Raw genomic sequence first — 22,412 nt, 5'->3', positions numbered from 1 at the left:
TGAGAACGTTCCCCTTCACATCTTGTCCTTTCTGCAGCGTTAGCCAAAGCCCATTCAGGAAATAAAGCAGGAGGCGGCAGATGTCAGCAGGGTAGCTTGCAAGCTGCAGCGTTGCTGAGTTTCTGATACAATCCCAGAGCTGGCATAATCCCCAAACAATTAAAAATGGATCTTAAGTGCTCGGTTTCCCAAGCACCCAGGATATTAATTACTGGTGACAGAACATCAGGTAGGGTGATACATGGCTGCAGCAGTGACACCCCTGCACCTGCAGGACCCACCTTCTAAAGAAGACCTCGAGAGCCCTTGTCCTCCACTGTGGGTGAAGTTGTCCCTGCTGCCACATCCCTGCTAGCTCCCCACTGCTGTCTCTGCCTCTGCAAAACAAGTGACATCCTCCATACTGCATACCATGGAGACACAGAGACCTGGGCCAGGCCATGCCTGGCATCGCAGAAAACCACCTGGACAGGAGCTGCTGTCGCTCCCAGGTTTTAGTTTTCAGATCTGGCTTTGTTCCACATTGCAACAATATTCCAAAAGGTTTGGGGTTTGGGGTTTTTTCCCCCAGAAGAAAATTATGTGACAGGGGATATAGAGGAGGAGGGGAAGGGGAATTTCTTTTTTTCTAATTGAGGTTCAGTTTTGATTGCTGCCCTCCAATTTCAGGAGGACTAATAGCAGAGACGATAATTACTGTGATGGGGGAGTAACAGTAATTACCAGTAGATACTAATGCCTTTTTCTACTGCCATTGTTATTAATATTAATAGTAGTGATTGTCGTTATTTCTCTGACAATTAGAGGAGTAATGATGTAATTGCTGTTATTATATGCTGTTGTCATTGACCTGTAACCCTGAAGCACCTCAGAGTGCTGGTCATGGGTGAGGACACCTCTGTTCTAGGCTTTCTACAAGCCAAGCCAGACATGGTAGCCCGAGCCTCAAAGCACAAGCCAAGAGGCAGCTTGGGGAGATGCTGAAATGGAGGTGAAGGAGGTCGGGACACGAGATGTCAGTGTCAGCATCCTGGCAAGAGCGAATGGGTGCTTGCAGGTTGGGGAGTCAGGAGATCCAGAGGCGTTTCCCATCTCCACCACAACCTTCCCACATGACGTCCAAGCAGGCATTTGGAAAGCCATTGGGGACAGGAGGCAGTTGCGGGTTACGGTGCTTAATTGTAGGTGTCTCCATGGGCGTTAGGTGCCTGATCTCACTTAACAGCCACCAAGGAGCTAATCGGCACTATCAGTGGAGACTAATAAGCAATTTAACTGACTAAAGGCAAAGCAAACCCACTAAACATAAGCACCACACGTTATTTGAGATGCTTGGACGTACCTCGGGCTGAAACCCACTGAATCTCTTCATGGTGCAGCTCCCCATCAGTTAAATGGAGATGTTATGGCTGACTCCTCCGCAACTGCGTGTTTCAATGTGCCATCCTCCATGATGAGAGGAGTCCAGAGCTCTGCGTTTGACTGAGAGACATCAATTATACCACTAACAATATAAGAGTTTTGTTTTGTGATAAAACCAATGACACTCAGCGCCTGATTTAACTCACAGTGCTGGGCTCCTGTACGAACCTCATGTCTGGATGTAGGATCTCAAGATGGCCCAAACACTATATATATATGTGTACACTTCAACCCATCCTGGAGGCCTATGACATCTGTGGATGAGAAGACAGTCCAGCTACCCGTGCTGACCACATCTCTAACCGTAATTCACCACCTACCAGTCAGAAACTTTGCAGAAACCAGTGTTGGTCTCACAGGCCACCCTCTGCTCTCCAGGAGCAATGGATGAGAAAAGGGACTCTTTGTCCTCCCCCCAGGCATGCAACAGGTTGCACTGGAGACCTCTCAGGGTCCACTCCAATCTGAGTTATCCTGCAATTGTAGGTCCTGCAACAAAGCATGGATTCCCCCATGTGAACATGGTGCCCACTGATGTGGCCTTGTGTCAGGAAGGACACTTTAAGGGGCAGGTTTTTGTTGATTCCAGAATAACAGCATTTGTGCCATTTGTCCTTTGCTCACCTCTCCTCCATGCCAGAAGGCCTTGGGAGGCTCTGCCCTGACAGCAAAGCCCAGGCTGGCCTGGGCAGACCTGGCTGTGGAAAGCCTGCCAAGGCAGTGTGGCTGGGGCACACCACCACCACCTCAGTCCAACTCTGGGCAAGGGCACAGCAGGGCCTGAGCGTTATCTCTGGGCTCTCTCCAGCAGGTGACTGACCTTCCCGCTTCTGAACAGGGCTTTTGCCAACAGAACATATGATCGGTATTTATTTGGGAGCCAGGCAGATAATAGCAGTTAACCCACTGCTATTACAGTCGCCTTTTTTATGTGCTTCATGAAGATGACAACTTTGAGCCCTGGACTGTGGCTACACAACCAGTCTGGCTCCCCATCCCAAGGTAGAGTCATAGAATCATAGAATGGTTTGGGTTGGAAGGGAACTTAAAGATCATCGAGTTCCAACCCCCCTGCCATGGGCATGGACACCTCCCACTAGACCAGGTTGCTCAAAGCCTCATCCAGCCTGGCCTTGAACACCTCCAGGGAAGATGCTTTGATTTTTCTTGCATCCAGGTCTTCCCTTCACAACCTCCCTCTGCCCAGCTGGTCTGCCCACATCACGGACAGACACATCTTTCCACAGGACCACGAGTGGTGCAGGAGAGGTATAAAAAACAAAGCTCCTCTGTGTTAACGCTGGTGATGCTTGTTAGATGGAGTCCATGATTTCCTCCTCTTGGCCCAGGGCCACAGGAAGGACTCTCCATTACTCAGCACCCTGTTTAATCATTTACACCAGGGCAAAGTCAAGGTGGGACAGACACTGTGTTCCCAGGACCTGGGTGCCTGGGGAGATGTCACACTGCCAGGATTCCCAGTTTTCCCATCTTGCTTCTGCAGCCCTGTGCCAGGCTGACCCAGGGACTCGCCCTCTGCTGCAAGTCCTCCTGAGAGGCTGGGTTATTTGGAGGTGGTTTCAAACCGCTGTTAAAGTCCACATCCAGCCACAGCTCTCCCAGGTAATGCCATTCCTGTGCTTCACACTATGTGCTTACTTGACCCACACCCAGTTCCTTGTCCTCCCCACCCAAGGAGAAATTAACTCCTTCCCACCCACGGCAAGACTCCCAAGGAGTCACACCCAAGGAGCCTCGGCCGTTACCTGGTGACCTCATAACAAACACAATCTCCATGCCACGATGCTGCTGACACTCTCTCTGAGCCCCAAAGGGTGCCAGTGGGCATCCTGGTTCCAGGATCACCTCCACACTCCCTATTCCCAGTGCCATGAATTTGGGGTGTCCACATCTCTGGTGGGTGAGCCTCATGCTCTTAGGAGAGCTTTTCAGGAGAGATAGTACCTGAGTTATGTTGCGCGGAGGAAACACCTGATGTGGCAGAGAGGTGATACAACATTAACCCATCAGTATTTTGTGCAGAAGCAAGAACCAGCAGCCGGGCTTGATCTAGGGATCTCTTCACAACATGTGCTGTGGTGGTCTTGACGCAGGTCAAGGAGCTCTGCACGTGTCATTCGCTGAATCGTCCGCTCACAGCCCCAGAGCCCCGAGCACTGTAAACACTGTGGGAACAGGAGCATCTGTAAGACATAAACAGGAAGACGAAGAGAAATTTGTGTGTCACCGATGGGAGGGCCTTGTTTCCAAAGTAACTGGGTGGATCTTCAAACCACTGAGCGTAGGATTGGGAAGGACGTGAAGAGGTGACCTCGTCCTTCCCTCTGCCCCAAGGCAAGAACAAGCATGCCTGAACCAGTCCTGAGAGCTCTCGGTTCAACCTTCCCTTGGAACATCCAGGTCCACCATATTTGTTGCCCCCAGCTCTGCCAAGTCCCTGCTTCAGTTTCCCTACCTGTAAAAGGAGGAACGATGAGAACAAGGTGATCCATTGCTGGGTTGTTGGAGAGGAAGGAAGAGGGGAGGGGAACCTTTGGCTGATGGCTGATGATTTGCAAACATCTGGCGAAAAGCAAGAAATAAACATGAAGTATTGTGTACGTATGGGTGTTTACACCTCCTGATGCGAGTCCGATACAGCTACAAAGTGTTGTCAGTGTCTTATGCAAGATGGTCCAGGCGTGCACACACGGGCATGCTTGGTTCTTCTTGTGCTCCTCCGAGCATAAGATGGGCATTTGCCTTGCAGAGGAGTTCCCGGTGCCAGGACCATGACCATTTCCAAAGGATACCAGGTATCTCCTTTGAACTGCAGTTTGTAGCAAGCTTTGCTTTTTGATTCTACTGGGCACAGAAAAGAGTGGGAATCACTGGGCCGGACTTCCTAAAAAAGGCTAATGTTTCGTAGATTGGGCCAGCATCCTACTTCAGCAAGGCGACTGGCAAGAAGATTACTGTTTGTGTCCAATACTGCATATATCTGACGCTCGTGTGAGCATGATTGCAAGTACACTCAAAAAGGTAGTTTTTTTATGGCACTAATTGTGATACCCTCAAGCTTTGGACTCTACTGAGTCCAGGTCTCTGGTCAAGACCAAATCAACACTTTGCCTGAATCAATAATTCTCAATCCTGTGCAAAATCGTGCCACCAGTTTGGGCTTGAATATAAACATTGCATCAAGGCAGGCCTCAGGCAGGCTCTGTGTGCAGCAGACATCGCAGAGAGCCTCACAGATGTCTACCAGCCCCTCCTGACCACTGCAGAGAAACATTGCAGTATCTGCCCAAGATCTACAGGTTCTCAGTGTGATTCTCCAGTGCCCCATGTTAAACATTATGGCTTCTCCCTGTGCAAGGAAGCACTTATCTTGCTTCCCACAGGTACCATTTCCTACCCAGCCATGTGAGAGACAGGGAAATGGACACCATCTCTCCAGTAGAACCTCTCACCTTGAGCCAGTGCCTCAATAACTATGTTAGATGTACCAAAACGCAAGAAGAGAGCCTGTCTGGAGACAGGAGGTGGTGAAGGCTCTGTGGTTCAGACCTCTTTGGGTGCTGAGGCTCATTTGGAGGCACAGGCCGATTTCAGGCTGGCTGAAATCACTATCCCATGGGCTGCACCTCTGCTGGAAAATGTGCAAATGCTTTGGAAAACAAAGCAAGGTTGAAAACCAGGCTTTTAAGCCCAGATGCTCTCCTCCACTGTAACAAGCATTCAAACATACACCCCAGAAACCTCCAGTGACTCCAGTTTGCCAAAGGAACAGGGGAAAAAAGCAAAGAAAAGTAGGACTTTTTTCTCTAAATTGCATAATAGTTTTGCCACCTGCCAGCAGACCAGAGCAAACTTAGCTGAAGCTGGTTCGATGTCCTATACCTTATTATTTTCCTAATTTAGCTCTTAAGTCACTGCTCCAGTCACTACTTAGAACACTAAACCTGTGTCATTAAATCATCTCACAGCCCTCCGGGGAACCGTTAAGATTCAGGATGGCCTCTCGGCATTACTGTGCAATTTAGCTCTGTTTAATTCCCGTTAGCTGAGAAATATGATGAAAATGTATCTAGTAGACCAGCGATCAGCAATACAGCTTCTATTCTTGACAGATGCACAAGCTCAACTTTCCATTGATAGTAATTGCTGAAAACTAGGGCCTCATGATTTATCCAAGGCTCTTAAGAGCTTGCTATCTGCTGTTCTTCCGGCATGGAAATGCAAAGTTTAAATATAAAACCTGCCTCGAAAAGTTCTCTGCAATCCAATCAGCCAGTAAATTTCTTACAGATGATAGCACGCTGATCCTGACATAATCCAATGTTTCATAAATGTCTTAAAAGATTAAGGCATCATTTTCTGCCCAAATGACAGAGGAGATTCACATCTCTGCAGAGTAAACACTGGCAACAGCTTTGCGTAAGAGCCAGCAATACTGCTAAAATTCTCCTCTGTGCTTCTTTACAAGGGCAATTACATAATCAGAAGCCTTCATCTATCAAAGGCGATCCTTTTCATTAAACAAGATGCTCTGGTGTAAGTGCACAAGCTCACAGCAAATGGGAAGGAAGGGAAGGTAGTTGGATTGCATCTCCTGACAGACCAGGAAAGAGGATTTTTAACTGTTTAATGACTCATCCCCGCTTGCTCTTGTCTTTTGTTCATTTCTAGCTCCAGTTCTAAGAGTGTGTTTCAAGGAGTGCACTGACACTCTGACTCATGAAGCATGGTCCCCAACATGTGAGGCACTGAGATTACAGTCGCACGTAGAATCATAGAATGGTTAGAGTTGGAAGGGACCTTAAAGATCATCTAGTTCCAACCCCCCTGCCATGGGCAGGGACACCTCCCACTAGACCAGGTTGCTCAAAGCCTGGCCTTGAACACCTCCAGGGATGGGGCATCCACAGCTTCTCTGGGCAACCTGGGCCAGTGTCTCACCACCCTCACAGTAAAGAATTTCTTCCTGACATCTAATCTAAATCTCCCCTCTTCTGGTTTGAAGCCATTACCCCTCGTCCTATCACTACATGCCCTTGCAAAAAGTCCCTCCCCAACTTTCCTGTAGGCCCACTTCAGGTACTGGAAGGGGCTACAAGGTCTCCCCGGAGCCTTCTCTTCTCCGGGCTGAACAACCCCAACTCTCTCAGCCTGTCCTCATAGCAGAGGGGCTCCAGCCCTCAGATCATCTTCGTGGCCTCCTCTGGATCCACTCCAACAGGTCCATGTCCTTCTTATGTTGGGGGCCCCAGAGATGGACACAGCACTGCAGGTGGGGTCTCACCAGAGCAGAGTAGAGGGGCAGAATCCTCCCCCTCACCCTGCTGGCCACACTGCTGGGGATGCAGTCCAGGATGCAGTTGACTTTCTGCTGTGAGTGCACTGACGGCTCATGTTGAGCTTTTCACCCACCACCACTCCCACATCCTTCTCCTCAGGGCTGCTCTCAATCTGTTCTCTGTCCAGCCTGTATTTATGCCTGGGATTGCCCTTGTAAAAGACAAGAATTGTACCTGCAAAGGAGAAGGTGTCGGAGCAAGACTCAGCATCTGAAAGAGGTGCTGAACTGCCAAAGAAGCCTCACCTTATGCTCACCAAAACTTTGAAAAACTAAAGACACTGTCCTGCTTATCCAAGCTCCCTTAGGGACTAGGAGTTCTGCTGTTCTCTCTGCCAGAGGATCCCTTAGTTCCAATTTATCCTAAGCCCCAATGAGAACTGCAAATTTGGGCAATTACTGCCTGAATTCTAGGGTCATTGCAGACAGGAGCAGGTGTCTGCACATGAGCTTGTCATCTGGATTCTGTAGCATCTGTCACCTAGAATGAGATGTCCTAGTCAGGCCTGATTCTTTCAATTGACTATGAAGGGTGAATCTGCCACAGTTTGCAACGCCCCAGCTACTTCTCTGCATCAGTTCTGTGCACAGACGCAGCCATGGGCACCATTGGCACCACCTCCTGATCAGTGGAGATCTACAGAGAGCAGCTGGCTCAGGAAAAAAATGTGTCCCAAAGGACCATGTCCAGTTATAAAACCATCAAATATGCTAACTAACCTGTTAGAAAAGATCTCTGCTGTGTTGCTAACATGAGCCTGGGCTTTGACACAGTTCTCTGTCTCTCAGGAAAGCCGTGGGATCTCTTGCCCTCACTGGGGCTTCCCCTTGAGTTGGTGGCTCAGATTAGGACACAGAGATTGTCCTTAAGGGAGATAAGGCCAAATTGCTCAGGGGCCCTGAGGACAACCATCTGGGTTTGGGATGGTACTCACATCTCCGTTCTTCTTATTACTTCTCATAGTGCATCTGCAAGGGGAAAATAAGGGACAAAAAGGACCGGATTTAACACACGCGACCTCCTCTGAGGCAGCTGAGTGAGGGATGTAATTCACTGAAGTGCCTTCCCTCAGCAGGAGAGACCTTCCTGGCTGCTGCTAATGAAAAAGCAGGAAACAGTATTTTCCTGCTCAGACCTGGCAAGCAAACAGCACAGAGGGGGAAATTTTTGGCAGAGTTCCTTTAAGAGAGCAGAAGATAACATGATAATTGGATGAAGGCAAATGGGAAGCACAGAGGAGGCCACAACGGTGAGGTCACTGGAGAGGAGGTCAGAGTCTGTGAGACAGGTCGGGACATAGTCGTGAGCTGGAAAGAGAAGGGACATGAGCACCAGGAGGAAGAGATGGAGCAAGAAATGGGACAGGGAAGGAGGGGCAGGAGGTGGGTATCCCCATAGAGTTCCCACCAGGGGCAGAACTGGAAGAGTCCTGACATACAACATAGACCATCTCCCCTACAGAGCAAAAATGTAAAACCAGATGGATTTTGTTCAAATCTTTATCTCTGAAAAGATCCCACCTTACATTCAGGCTGATCCACTTGTGATCTAAAAAGTCCCATGTTATATTTCACCGCAATTTCTCTGGCTTCAGTTCAGGCCCCTTAGGTTTCAAGTCTACAACGATGCAATGTCCCCCCACCAAGTCCCATCCAACTTCAATACTTTTCTGCAGCAAATAAATTCCTGCCTCTGAAGCTGCAGATGGTTCTCATGAGTGGCAAAAGGAGTTGATATAACCAGCACAAAGACACGTAACAAGGCTGGGGGATACTGCTGTGGTCCTCCCTCCTACCACCAGTATGACCCAGGCCATAAAGCCGCCCTCCTGCAGTGGCACCTTTTTAGTGCTTTATCAACTCCTCCAAGCCAGGACTTACAGAGTGGGGAACTACAAGCCCAAGAAGATACAGGAGATGACCTAGCAAACCCGAGGACCTAGAAAACTCTTGCAGATCATTCACTGCAATGGACAAGCTGTCCTTGGAGAAGTGGAACAATGAGACCTATTTTTTTAAAAATCGGAGGGATTTTTAGAGAGAGATTTTGGAAATTTTTAGAGACTTCTGCTCTGGGCTAATAAGTAGTGCACTCATAGCATTGTATTTCCATTAGTGGAGGCGCTGAAAGAGACTTTTCCTCTACCCAGTAACCAATATTTGCAACAGTAGTAGGAATTTTGATATCTATCTATGATCTTTGGCGCTTCACCAGACTTGGCTGAAACACATGAAGGATTCAAAGGTATGGAAGAGTGAGGGGGAAAAAGCACATCACGAGGAAGCAAGGCGGTATTAGCTTTCTATCTCTAATATATCAGAAATCAACATCCTTAGCTATCGACTGCGATATTCATTAGACATTCCAGGATCTGGCCTTGAAAACCTCTAAAAAGATGGCTTGGTCATTTCAGAGGTTGAAGACGATTTTGCCACTTCCAGTCAGTATGTTTAGGAAAAGCTGGGCACACACTGAGGATGAGAGTAAACACAAGGCGATTGTCTGACTAATTTTTGACATATGTTCACGCGGGTGGTTGTACAGTGAATAGACTCATTGAAAGCATGTTTCAAAGCCAGGCACAAGATTGGTTGCAGGAAACAAAGTTTTTGTTGGAAAGCATTAGCACTGGAACTAAATACCTGTTGTGCTCTGCCCATGGGAAGGCTGCAGCTTATCTCCCCGGCAGCGAGAAAGCAACCCGAGCCCGCCAGCAAAACAGAAAACAGCGGAGGGATTAATCAATAGCGCTCAAAGAAGAGAAAGTGGAGGAACAAGCTGTTAATACTGTACTCAGAGGACAGACTTGCTCTAGGAAGCCACTTTCAAGTACTCCAGGATGAGACGAGAAAAGGCTCTTAAGATCAATTAGTCTTTGCAAACGATCCCCTGCGATGGCGTTCCCATGGGTGCGGGGAAGGTAACACACAGGTTGTGGTGGGAACTGGGGGCACCTCTCCATCCTCCGAGTCTCAGCTGGGACAGTGGAAATGTCAGAGCCTGTACCAGGCAGAAGAAAAAATACAAGGAAAAGTGCTGATGTTGCAGCCGAGGGGATTGAAAAGCTGAACTGACTTGGAGCAGGTCACTTCCACAGAACCTGCAAACTGCCTTCAAATTATGCGGTCAAATGAGCGTTAGATAAGCAGAGAGTCTTTTTGGGCCTTCGGGGGAATTCAGACAAGAGGGTTATTCAGCAGCTGAGTGATGACTAAAACTTTCTGAGGCCGGTGGGGGATAAATCACTGCTGCAAACCGAAGGCTCCGCTGGGGCCATGGGGAAGGCTGGGAGGGCATCTGAGGAAACCTGGGTGGCTGAGCTGGGGCAGGGGAAGGGTCCGTCCTGCCCAGTACCACATCCCTGAGCTCTTTGAGGAAGCTTATTTCAATAAGGTTGGGTTTTTTTGCTTGGTTTTGTTTTTCAGCCAGGTTTCTTAAGTTTCTTTAGCGGCTAGGAAATCCCCTTGCGCAATCCCTGTGTATGTCTGTAACTCTCCCCCTGCTCAACAGTTTTTACACCACCTAGAAACTCCTAGAAATCCAAAGAAAGGTTTTTCCAACACATGCTGTGAAAATGGGTGGGTGAGGAGAGCAAGATGTTTGGCATCAAAGGGTTTGAGCAAAGCGTCATGGGGTCACAGTCCCTCTGTCCCCTCCATAACACCAGTGCAGAGGACCAATCTTTATAGAAAAGCTGGAGGATGCCCACCCTCAAACACACATCAGGCTGTGGAGATGGACAGGAGATGGAGAGCATTCCCATCTGGTGGGGACCAGCTCTGCCCGCCTGCAGCCGGGGCTGGACCTGCTCTGAGACCCTGGTGAACACACTGAGGCTGTGGGCAGAGGAGGGACCAGGAGAGGACCATGTCTATGGTCTGGCAGAGGATTCTCAGAGGAGATAGCATGGCTGGAGACGAAGAGGGCTGGCAGACAGGAGTCTGGCTTCTGCAGAGCTGGGCAAGCTGCCCGTTCTCTTCTGACTCCAGTTCTGGGAAAAACTAGGATACAGATCTCTCTCCACGCCGGGCTCTGACATCTTCTGCAGGAGGCAGGATATGTGCATTGCCATCACGAGCATTTCCTTGTGACCCTTGAAAAGGGAAAGTGTATGGGTTTTTCCTGCAGCCAGTAATTAGCAGTGCCGCGTAAATAAGCTGCTAATGATTCAAAGTATATCAGTGAGGTTAATGAAGGACACCGAAGTCATCACTTCCCCCTTCTCTTTCCTTTCCTCTCCTTGTCAAAACAAGAATCTTCTTCTCCTCCCTGTGCTATCTGAGAACCACAGAGAAGGAAGTAGCTGGATGGCTGCACTCAAGGAGCTGCAGTCAACAGCTCGATGTCCAAGTGGCGACCACCAATGAGTGGGAACTAGATTGGACCTACATGATCTTTGATGGAACTAGATGGGTTGGAACTAGATGATCTTTAGGATCCCTTCCAACTCCAACTGTTCTATGATTCTATGAATAATTTAGGTCAGAAAGGGCCTCTGGGCTTCTCCAATCTGGTCTAAGGGTTACCTTCAAAGTTTGATCAGGATCCTACCCAGGTGACTTCTGAGTATCTCCAGGGGTGGAGATAGCACAGCCTCCCGGTGCACCTGTCCCAGCGCTTACCCACACTCATAGTGAAAAATGTTTCCCTTCTTGTGCTGGGCACCATAACAGCAATGTTCAGACTGGTGTGAATGGGGATGTTTTATGTGGACGCACCAGAAGGAACAAATGGCAGGAGAAGGCCTACACAAACGGCACATGCTGGTGGCACCTAGCAGAACAAGTCAGCAAGATGTCACCACATCTCCGTGTATCATCTCAGGACATCCAGGCTGGGAGACAAAGGACAGTGAGACACATGGGACAGGATGGAGAGATTCAACAGATGGCATCACCTGTCCTCAGTGGCATTGCAGGGAATCTTCAGCAGACAACTTGGACACAAGTGATTTTGTGACAAACTGGTGGGTACATGCTTCTTGGTGCTTGTGGGTATGAAAGTCTGAGTGCAGTAAGTGACAACAACTTTTTGTTTCAGTTCTGTTTAAAAATTAAATCACCTTCCCCCCTGCAAGGTCTCACATCATGCATTACTACATTGTCACAATGTCATTTCCTACGGCCACAACTTGTGTTTGTTGCCTCATCCTTTCACAGTGCACCTCGGAGAAGAGACTGATTGTCTTCTCTACAGCCTCCCCTTAAGCAGCAGAAGACAGCAGTTGCATTCCCCTGAGCATCTTCTTTCCCAAGGCTGGTCAAACCCAGCTTGCTTAGCCTTTTCTTGTATGTCTTGTGCTCTCCACTGGACCTGGTCCAGTTTGCTGGTCTCTCTCTCATACTGGGGGACCCAAAATTGAACACTCAACCTGCTGGCTACAAAAGGAATCCGCAAGGCACCTGCAAGAGGACAACTCCCACTAAATTCAGCTACAGGTGAATCAAAGTCATCGCAGAAGAGCCTGATAGGCCTGCTTTCCCTCCCTGCACCATGTCTTGAGAAATCTCATCTGAGAATGTCAACAGGTAACCTCTTGTTACTTGCCAAATATCTGGCTGCATGAGCAGCAAGAACAAGCTCTTGCGCCTTTGGTGGCAAATCTTTACGTATTTGCTGATGTGAACTCACATTCCCCACTCCACTTTGTGTGTCTACTCCATTTTGCCTGTTAAATTGGCTCCCCCGTCTTCGCATCTGCTGAGCAAAAACTGATTAGGAGAAAAATGAACAATAGAAGGTTCCTGCCAGTTTGGAGATGAAAGGGTGTATTTAAATCATTAAGAAAATATGTTTTTTTTTTTTTTCTTGTTCCAAAGCAGGAGCCCGGATCAGCTTTTAATTATTTCCTCACCCCTACAGCCTCCGTTGGCAAATTATTTCCCTGGCTGATGGAGCTCGTCGTGGTCCAGAAGCGAGAGCAGGAGGCTGCAAGACAGGATGTCTGGGTTCCCTTCTGAAGCCCGTCCCTGACCTGCTGTGGGAAACACAGCTCAGCCCTGCTCCTGATGGGCGATGTTTGCAGATGTCGAGGCCAAGCCCGCCTGAGCAGTGGTTTGATGCAGCATGCGTCACCACCGCTGTGGTTTCCACTGCGCTTACCATTATGGCACTGTAATTCTTCCTTGTCTTATGGAAGTGTCAGGAAGATTAGTTGATGTTTGCTCAGCACTGGACAGATGCGAGGAGAGGGGAAAGGTCCCCTGCCAGCTCTTCCTTCTCACTGAGCAAATGTAATTCTCTCTCACAATGTTTTCAAGCCCTGGCAGGATCCCTGTGCTTGCCTTTGCCTCCTCCCCTCTGGCAGCCCTTGCAGACCAAGGTCCCAGAGCACAGCCTCTCCACCCATCACAGCAGGAACCTTCTCATGGGAAAAATCAGGGCTCTTAAAAAGCCCTTCTTTCTCACATCTTGTTTTCATGCCCCTCAGCTCCACTCTGGACAAGCTGGGAAGTGTCTTATCTCTGAAGCTGACTTGGTCATCAGTCCTGAGGCATTGTAAGTGTCCCCTGCAGCTCTTGCTACCTTCCTCAGATTGCACTTGAGCTAAAGACTGCGCTTGGATTCAAACTGGAAGAGGGTAGATTTAGATTAGATATTAGGAAGAAATTTTTCACTTTGAGGGTGGTGAGGCACTGGAACAGGTTGCCCAGCAAAGCTGTGGATGCCCCATCCCTGGAGGTGTTCAAAGCCAGGTTGGACGGGGCTTTGAGCAACCTGGTCTAGTGGGAGGTGTCCCTGCCCATGGTGGGGGGGTGAAACTCAATGATCTTTAAGGTCCCTTCCAACCTAAACCATTCTAAGATTCTATAAAGCAAGCAGCACAACGTCCCTTTGTCTGCGATGGTGAGGGGGAACTGAAAGCAGTGACATACCACCACAGAGGTGACGCACACCGCAGTGCCATCGCAACAGGGTGCGGATCAGCCTGGCTGCCAGTCGCTCTGTGTTCGCTCTGCAATGCAGCAGCCTTTCTTCTGCCGGTGGCCAGCCAAGATCTACACTAGTTCAAAAGCAGGAAGCCAAGCCAGGACCCGTCTCTGGCAGGGACATCCCATTCATTTCATCTATGGTCCCACTGGGTGTTTCATTCTCCCCACTGAGGAGTGACTGCATTCAATGAGCATCTCCTGATGCCTCAAAGTCCAGTCCAAGCTGCCAGACAGTCTGCAGCTGGGCTGCTGTGTTCCACGGGTCCCTTCTGCTGTCTGGGCACAGATCAGGGTACAACACATGCACAGCTTGTAGGAAGCACCAGATAGACCAAATGTGGCCAAGCTGGTCACTCCTGCAGCCCCATGAGGCTGGGTATGTCAGGAGCCCTGGGTTTGTGGCCATGTCCTGTGCTAGGCGGACCTTCACCTCTTCCCACCATGTCCTGATCTTCTTCCCAGTTGACACCCCTTCTGATTTCTCTTTGCTCTAACCCTTTTTCTAGCTACGGCCTAAAGCGAGCACATGCGGCTCTGCTCCACACTGCCTCTCAAGAGAGCTGTGGCCATTTTTCCAAGCTAACACTGTCACGGTGGCAAACACTGTGGTTTTAATGAGCCCCATGGGCAAAAGGCACCTTGAATGCAGAAAAGCAGCAGCCAAGCAGCATCACAGGTCTGCAAAGCTAAACTACAACTATCTATAGAATCATAGAATGGTTAGACTTGGAAGGGACCTTAAAGATCATCTGGTTCCACCCCCCTGCCATGGTCCCACTAGACCAGGTTGCTCAAAGCCCCATCCAACCTGGCCTTGAACACCTCCAGAGATGGGGCATCCCTATTTGAGGAATGAAGATAGAAACCCCATTTTATGTGACCCTGCATTTGCCCTGCTCCACTCCCTCTTCACTGCCTGGAACGAAGGCGTTGTGATGGATTCATCCCCAGGAATAAGAGATAGGTCAGTTCTGAACTAGCTCTGCTCACACACACAGCACAGTGCCTGCAAAAAGCCACAATGCTACCAGCTGAACCAGCTGATGCTGAGTGCTGAGCCCGTCTCTGAGGCTCTTCTGGGTCACAAACCAGCACAGCTGTAGGACAGGGGCACCCCAAAAGCAGCATGTGGGGGGAGGGATACAAAAACAGCTGCGTCACTTCAGGAGAGCAGCACATCTGGCTGCAGCGGGGAAAAGGGTAGGAACAAATGCACTTGCTTCCAGCTAAAGGCCGACTTCAGTGAACAGCGTTTGACTTGATGCCAGCCCCAGAACAGGCAGATCGTGCTGAAAAAAAACCAACCCAACAACAAAAGCCCGAAGTGAAGCATTCTCATAGTCTCAGTCATCAAGTTCTTTGACCCACAGGATTTTTTCAAACCTTATCCTTTAACATAACCAAAAAGAGGACAGCCAGGAGACAGGAATCTCAGCAGCTGAGAGAACCTTCATCCAGCCAAGCAAACAGTCCTGAAACCTTTCCCACGAGGTACCTGCTAGGCTGACCCAGCCGTGAACAGCCTCTCTCCATCCCAGAGCTCTGCCAGCTTTGACGGAGGATGGCAGTATGAGGCATCAAGAATTTATGCAGAATGCATCCACCTCTCATGACTGGAGAGCATCACGGCCCAAGCTTGTCCACCAGGCAAAGCACTTCAGCCTTATCGTGCCACCGAGTCGAGCAGTAAATTGGGCTCCTACTTTTAAGTGGAAAAGAGTTTCTGCAACACGCAGTGGTGCCTGGCCATGGCTTGCTAGTTAGCATGGGAGCAGTTGCCATGGCACTGCAAAGTAGGAAAATTTCTGGGCTGATCAGGATCAAGCATCGGCTCCCCTCACCAAGCACCTCTTGGGCATTTCTGATGGGCCCTGCTCTGCTCTTCATGTGCATGTCTGAGTGCTAAGGGAGCAGGTCAGGAAGGGGGGCCAGGAAACATGGGGTGGGCTAAACACAGGACCACTGCAATCTTTTCTTGCAGGAAAACAGATGTGTTGCAGCCAGAGACATTGCATATCTACAGGTGTCCCTCCTTTCAAGCACCTCTTTTGCTCAGTAGTTTGTTGCCAGCTCAAAGCCAAGGCATAAGGATGGCCCCCTCATCTCAGTATCAAGTTCTACCCACATTTATTTGCATAGGAAGCAGAGATGTTCTACCTGGATTTGTGCAAAGCATTTGACACTGTCCCACATGACATCCTTGTCTCTAAATTGGAGAAACATGGATTTGATGGATGGATAAGGAATTGGCTGGATGGCCACACTTAAAAGAGTTTGCAGACAACACCAAGCTGTGTCGTGCAGTCGACCTGCTGGAGGGACGGGATGCCATCTCCGGGGAAACCTTATATGTGGATCCCTGGAGGTGTCCAAGGCCAGGTTGGATGGGGCTTTGAGCAACCTGGTCTAGTGGGAGGTGTCCCTGCCCATGGCAGGGGGGTGGAACCAGATGATCTTTAAGGGTACTTCCAACCTAAACCATTCTGTGATTCTCTGATTTTGAAAGCAACGCTGCAGAGCACTTCCCTCTCCGTGTGATGGACTCACGTGGCCTCTCATGGCTCTGGCTAAGAGGGACCAGTGACCAGCTGCTGTTTCACAGAGTCACAAGGTTTATGACAGATGGGGTATACAGTGCTAAGCAATCTGCCCTCTTGCAAAACCCAGTACTGACTGCCTCTGCCAAGCCCACAATTTCCCTCTGAGCAATAATTTTGCTGTCTTGATTTAGAGATTTCCAGCAATGGAGAACCTGCTGTCCACCAGCTACCCCAGGTCACAGTGGTTCACAGCCTCTGCGGGTTAAAAGCAGGAGGGCATCTGACCGAATCTGAACCTATCTGGCCTCTGCTCCAGATCACTGGAAGAGGTTCAGTTTTCTCAGTGTGGCTGCAGCTTTGTTCACCTCTAAGCATCTCTTTGCATTGATCTCATTCAGGTCAGCTCTTTCACTTCTGCACTTCACCACTGCCTTGGGTGCAGCTGTGTCTGGTCATCCCCAGTGGTTAAAAAGAGCTGTGCTCTTGTCCCTGTTCTGATCCCCTTGACTTCCTTCAAGGTCACATGTTACACAAGATCTTCTCAGATGTTGAAACAAGAAAAGAGCCACACCAGGGCTGGGAAAGGCCAAACTAACATCCTGCCTCTGCTGGGCAGGTTTCTCTAAAAGAAATCACAGCGGGGCTGCAGGACGGACACACAAGTCCTGTGGATGGTACTATCTGGGTGTATTTTTATTTAGAATTCAATATCGGGTGCTGTCAGAGTCTCCAGTGACCCCCAGCACACACATTTTTGGTGATGCTGGTAGCACCAGCAGCCTGGGACCTCAGTTCCAGCCATCCCTGCCTTCTTGCTGCCCCATGGGGAGAGGCAGGTAACCTGTCCCCAGAGCATCTCATCCATCCAGCGAGAGACTGGTTTCGGCCTGGAGACAGACATTTTCATTACATTCAGGTCTAGCGTGCAGCTTGTTCTCCCCAGGAGCATCAGATCCCTGGGGACACTCTGGGTATCTGCAGCTCCCCATGCTGGAGGAGTCTGGGTCTGCCTTGTCCTCGAGTCCAAACCCCAGGCAAGTGGGTCATTAAATCCCTGTGATAATCTCCCCCAGGCTCCAGTAAACCCAAACCACACTAACAGCCTTTTGAACGACCACAGTGACCTACCAGCTGGGGACCTCCAGTTCCCATCTCGCGCATCTCCGTGGCCATTTCATCTCACCAATGCTGTTTTCTGATGTCAGTCAAACCTCCTCCCTGTTGTTCAGCGCTGCCAGAGAAGCCACTTCGCCTTTCAGCCACCAATCTCTCGGAAGTCTACAATATGCCAGCTCCTGCCAGGTGGGACGCTGCAGGATCCCAGAGCAATGGAAGAGCCGCAGGGATGATCCACGTAATGCCTGAGCTGCAGCCGAATCTGGAGAGGAGCAAGAGTGGGAAAGCTAGCGTGTGAGATCTGACAGGCTCAAAACAAACCCAGCTGGCTGGCACACACCGCGAGCCCAAAACACCCCAGGCCACCCCCCTCCCACCCTCCTGATACCATCACACCCCTCTGTATTTAATTAAAAAAGGATTAAAGCAGACTGTAAGGACGTGGGCGATGGCTGAGGTCAGGGGGTGCCTTGCAAAGCTACGCCAAGCCCCACAGCTGGTGCTGGGACAGTGGGCTGCCTGCTGGTGATGCCAGCTTCTCCAAGACTAAGGCAGGTCTAATCTGAGACCCAGGTGACTTATCCATTCTCTTGTAGTGCAGGTCTGAAAGCAGAACTCCAGGACAAGGATGGGATCAGGGTAGAGGAGCCCTCAGGGAAACATTATGCTGCTGGTAAGCAAGCAAGCAAGCAATGGCTGTGGCATTCCTCTGAGGTCTCCGTGCTGTCCCACTGACCCTTCCCAGGGCTTGTGTTTGCCTGTGTCTCCTTCCAGAGCTCACACCTTTATCCCACACAAGCCACGTGCAACTGTCCCAGCCGTGGCATTGAGGTTCAGCTCGGGCAAGGAGCTCTGTCACAACAGTGCAGGCCGTTCCATCCCACTCCCTGCTTCCCAAATTCCAAATGTTTCACCAGGGCAGAGCTTGGAGGCTTTTTCCAGCCAGAGATATGACAGGCAGGTAGGTTGTTCCAGATCCAGCCTCACAGAAAGCCCTGGGAACATGCCTGCGGATAAGGCGCAGTGCCAAGGAGTTCCCCATCTTAACCTGGCTGAAGGAGCCATGGTCATAGATGGCTGGAAGTCACCTCCACACAGGGGTCAACCTTGGGTTTAAAGCTTTAATATCAGTGAGTTTCACCTTCAGAGGGATCAGTTAATCAGAGGAAGGTGCAGAAAGCCTCAGCTGACTCGAGAGAGTCATTCCTCCCCTGCACAGAGGTCTCTGGGAGCAGAGTCAATGGGGAATTCCCACATGGAGAGACACAGAGGGCAGAGCAGGAAGGGTAGAGACACACAGAGGGACTGAGAAAGATGGAATTTGCTACCACAGAAATGAGGACATGGATCCGGGTCTGAAACCTACCTCTAAGTGATGGGACAATCTGTGTGGTGGCAGGAGAAGAGATGTCTTAAGCTGGTAGATGGATCGTACTGCACAAATGTTCCCTTGTCTTGTATTGCTGCACAGAGAACTGACCTGCAGGATGCAAGTTGGTCCTTCAGCAGCAGCTTGATGGCCACCCAAGCCTATAACTTGGGGCCAGTCCCTGCAAGGAGGAAAGGTGAGTCCGTGGCATGTAAGTGCTCCCCGTTTTACCCAAATCAGTCTCGCATTCCCTAAAGTGTTTCAGTTCAGCCCCAAACCCACCTCTTTCACAGTGGCTTGGCCATAACAAGCCTGAAGAGCTCAGAGAAGTTCCTCGTGGCCTTTTTAGCTCTTTCTGCTGTGAATTCATTGCTTTCCCCTTCTCCCCATACCTCCATAGCCTAAGACAGCCCTGCTCCCCTCACAGAGGCTGCTCTGCACAGGATCTGACCCCTCTTTGAGGTGTTTCTAAATGCTCCCAGTCCCAGCAGCCTCAGTAATTACTGCTGTCCTCTAATCAACCCATCGTCCTGTCACCCAGCCTTGGAAAGTTTTTCTCCCTCCTTACCTTGCACTTGCCAGAGACCGTCTGATTCATCCACTATCTGCCTCAGGCAACCCACGCAGCCACTGATGATTGAGTTACTTAACAATTAAGCAGAGCCTTAAATCTTTGCAGCACTTAACATGTATTGACTAATTAATCCAAGCACCTATCTGAGGTAGGTTAGTTCAGTCTTGCATGTAGCTTCCAAACATGCCCACGGCTGCCTCGCCACATCTCAAAGGCAGAGGCAGGTCTGTGGAGGTGACAGGAGGTCCACCATCCATCCCCATGGCCCACACCTCCATGGGACCCATGCAGCACTGCCCCTCTGTATTGTACAACCCGTTGCAACTTCAGAGGTCACTGGGCCCAGGGGACCCCATCCCTAGCCTAAGATTCTTGCAAAGCATGCCCTTGAATGTGCTTTTCTCCTGCATGTTCTCTGGCCCTGCATGGTTGCTCCATTCCCTGGTGTCCCCCTTTCCCACCACCAGCAGGGTACCCTCCACATCCAACAGCTGAAGCCAGCTTTCTTGGACAAGCAAGAAGCTGCCTGAGGCTCTGCCAGACCTTGAGCGCAGGTCGGGAGAACCTTCTCCTGGAGTCCCTCTGGCAGCCAGCCCCAAGCCCTGCCGATGCAGGAGAACAACCCTGGCCTTCAGGATGGTGGCAGGAGAGCACAGCACGCTGTCCTGTAGGCTGCTGTCTAGAGGGAGCCAGGCTCTCCTCGCAGCCCGCCGTATGAAGCCCATTCACGCAGGCTGTCTCAGCCACCTCAAAACCCACACCCCCGTCTTGGCTGTCAGCGGGGAACAAGGCCAGGCGTTGGAGGCAGGGAACCCACTCCCTGGGTGGATGAGCCACACGGGAGCTTTGCCCGGATGGGCGGGTTGGGGACACACAGGGACGCACCCAGAGTTATGCAGAGAGCCCGTGGCAGGAGTCAGTACCCAGGTGACTCCCGGCCCTAGGATTCAAGAGAGGGAAAGGAAGGAGGTTTGCCATAGCTGTGGGTAGAGACTCAGAGAGCTGAGATAGGTTTCCAGCCACACAAGCCTTGGGTCCTCATCCTCAGCAAATCATCTAATTTTTCACTTTTTCCTCAGTCACTTTTCACCTAGCCAAGACTAAAGAAAAGTACCACATCCTTGTGCCATGGGGTTCCCAACTGTTAGCTAAGGCCAAGGCAGACATGAATTGCCCAGGGAAGCTGTGGATGTCCCATCCCTGGAGGTGTTCAAGACTAGGCTGGACAGTGCTTTGAGCGACCTGGTCTAGTGGGAGGTGTCCCTGCCCATGGCAGGGGGTTGGAACTAGATGATCTTTAAGGTCCCTTCCAACCTGAACCATTCTATGATTCTATGACTAAAACTCCTGGCCATGCCATGGTCCTCTTGCACTAAAGTGTATAGGATACCCCCAGCACAAGGACAGAGACCCCAGAGGTACATGACACTGTTTGACTCCCTGCCACCAAAAGGCTTCAGCCCACCTGAGTCCTCCAAGCAGCTCATACCCTTTCCCTTGCCTCTCCTTCTCTTGTCACCCCAGGGCTTCAGCGCAGTGACATCCCATCCCCTTCCCCGACAGGCAGGAGATGAGTCTTGAGAAACGGTTGATGGGAAGGACCTGGCAGCAGAAAGGCACTCTGCCGAGCTGGGGAGCTGTGAAGCAGCCAGGCAGAAGAGAGCTTTGATCTGAACAACCTTGCTCAGGAAAGGCAGGACCAGCAGAGTCAAGATCTGCTCAAACCAGGTGGTGTCTATAACAGCAAGGTACTGGCTTGAGTCAAAAAGCATCAGCATCCATATTATAAAAGCATCTCTGCTGCTCATATTGATACCCTTCATGTGCCCTCCATCTCACGCTGCTGAGGACAGGGTTCCTGCCTACCCTGTGGAGATACCATTTGCTTGCTTTTTAACACACAAACAACACACAAACAGCACCAAAGGCAGAAGAGAAACTTCCTCTCCCTGTGAAATTCCCCCCAGAAAATCCTGAGTTGTAAAGCAGAGGGACTTGTAGACCAACACTTTACCTCTGGGTCGCAAACCATCACATATATTAGGAGGGAATTTTTGGTGTTTTTTTTTTTTTTTCACTTGCCTGAATATGTGCTGATCTCATTCATCTTGGGAAAAGCACGGGGTGTTCTCATCCAGGCTATACCTGGCAAGCTGCATATGCTGTGACAGAGGGAGCGAACTTCTGAGCAAGCTCCGCAGTGGCTGCCGCCAGCTTTCTCGTGGCTTATTTCTTCAGCGAGAGGCCGGCTTCTTCACCTGGCATTCTTGAGAGAGATGAAGGGTAAGTCAGCAAATGAGCTTCATGCACTGCAAACATCCTCTGCTTTCGGCCATGGCAGAATTAGCTCAGGTCGGGGTTTGCTGGTAGCTGGGCAAGAAACGTCTGCAGGGCTTTTCCCCCCGCCACTTCCCCTGGAGGAAAAAAGCAAGCAAATGTTTTTAACGTGCTGCATGGAGGCAGGAGTTGTGGTACCCGACCGACACGGCTCGGCAAGCGCTGCCGAGGAAATCAGCATGGGAACGTTCCCGATGCTATTTTAAACACCGGCAGAAAACGCTAGCTAGCAACACAGAATTCGACGGGGCTGCAGAAAGCCAAGAGCAGCAGCAGCGGCGGCGGCGTGAAGCTGCCTGCCCATAGACCAGGGATCCCCCCCCACTGCAGCGGTTCCCACCGATGTGCCGAGCTGCTCGCTCACTCGATCATTTTGTTGATCTGTTCGCTAACTAAGAGGTGGCTTTGACATGTCAACCGGCAAACCGGCATCCGGATGATGGCTCAGTGTCGCGCAGGCACCTCCGTTTAGATCTGCCGGTTAAAAACGAATGGGAGCTAAGCTGTTCAAAGGGATCCGCGCCGCTGCCAACGTGAGTGCTCCGGCGGTGGAAGTTGCATGCCTGTCTCCGAGGGGGGATGCAGCTCTCGCCGGGTGACTGCCGAAAAACACCCCTGCTCTCCCAGCTCTCCCTTGCGTTGCTTGCCCAGGAGAGGATGGAAAGAGGGCACGGTGCAGGATTGCTGCAGCCGGCGGGTGCTGCCAACGGCAGAGTGTGAGATTAAAGGTGGTATCTGGGAATAAAGATACCACAGCAACTC

Source organism: Numenius arquata, chromosome 3 (genome assembly GCF_964106895.1).
Source record: "Numenius arquata chromosome 3, bNumArq3.hap1.1, whole genome shotgun sequence".
Taxonomy (NCBI): Eukaryota; Metazoa; Chordata; class Aves; order Charadriiformes; family Scolopacidae; genus Numenius; species Numenius arquata.
This window is presented reverse-complemented; position numbering follows the sequence as displayed.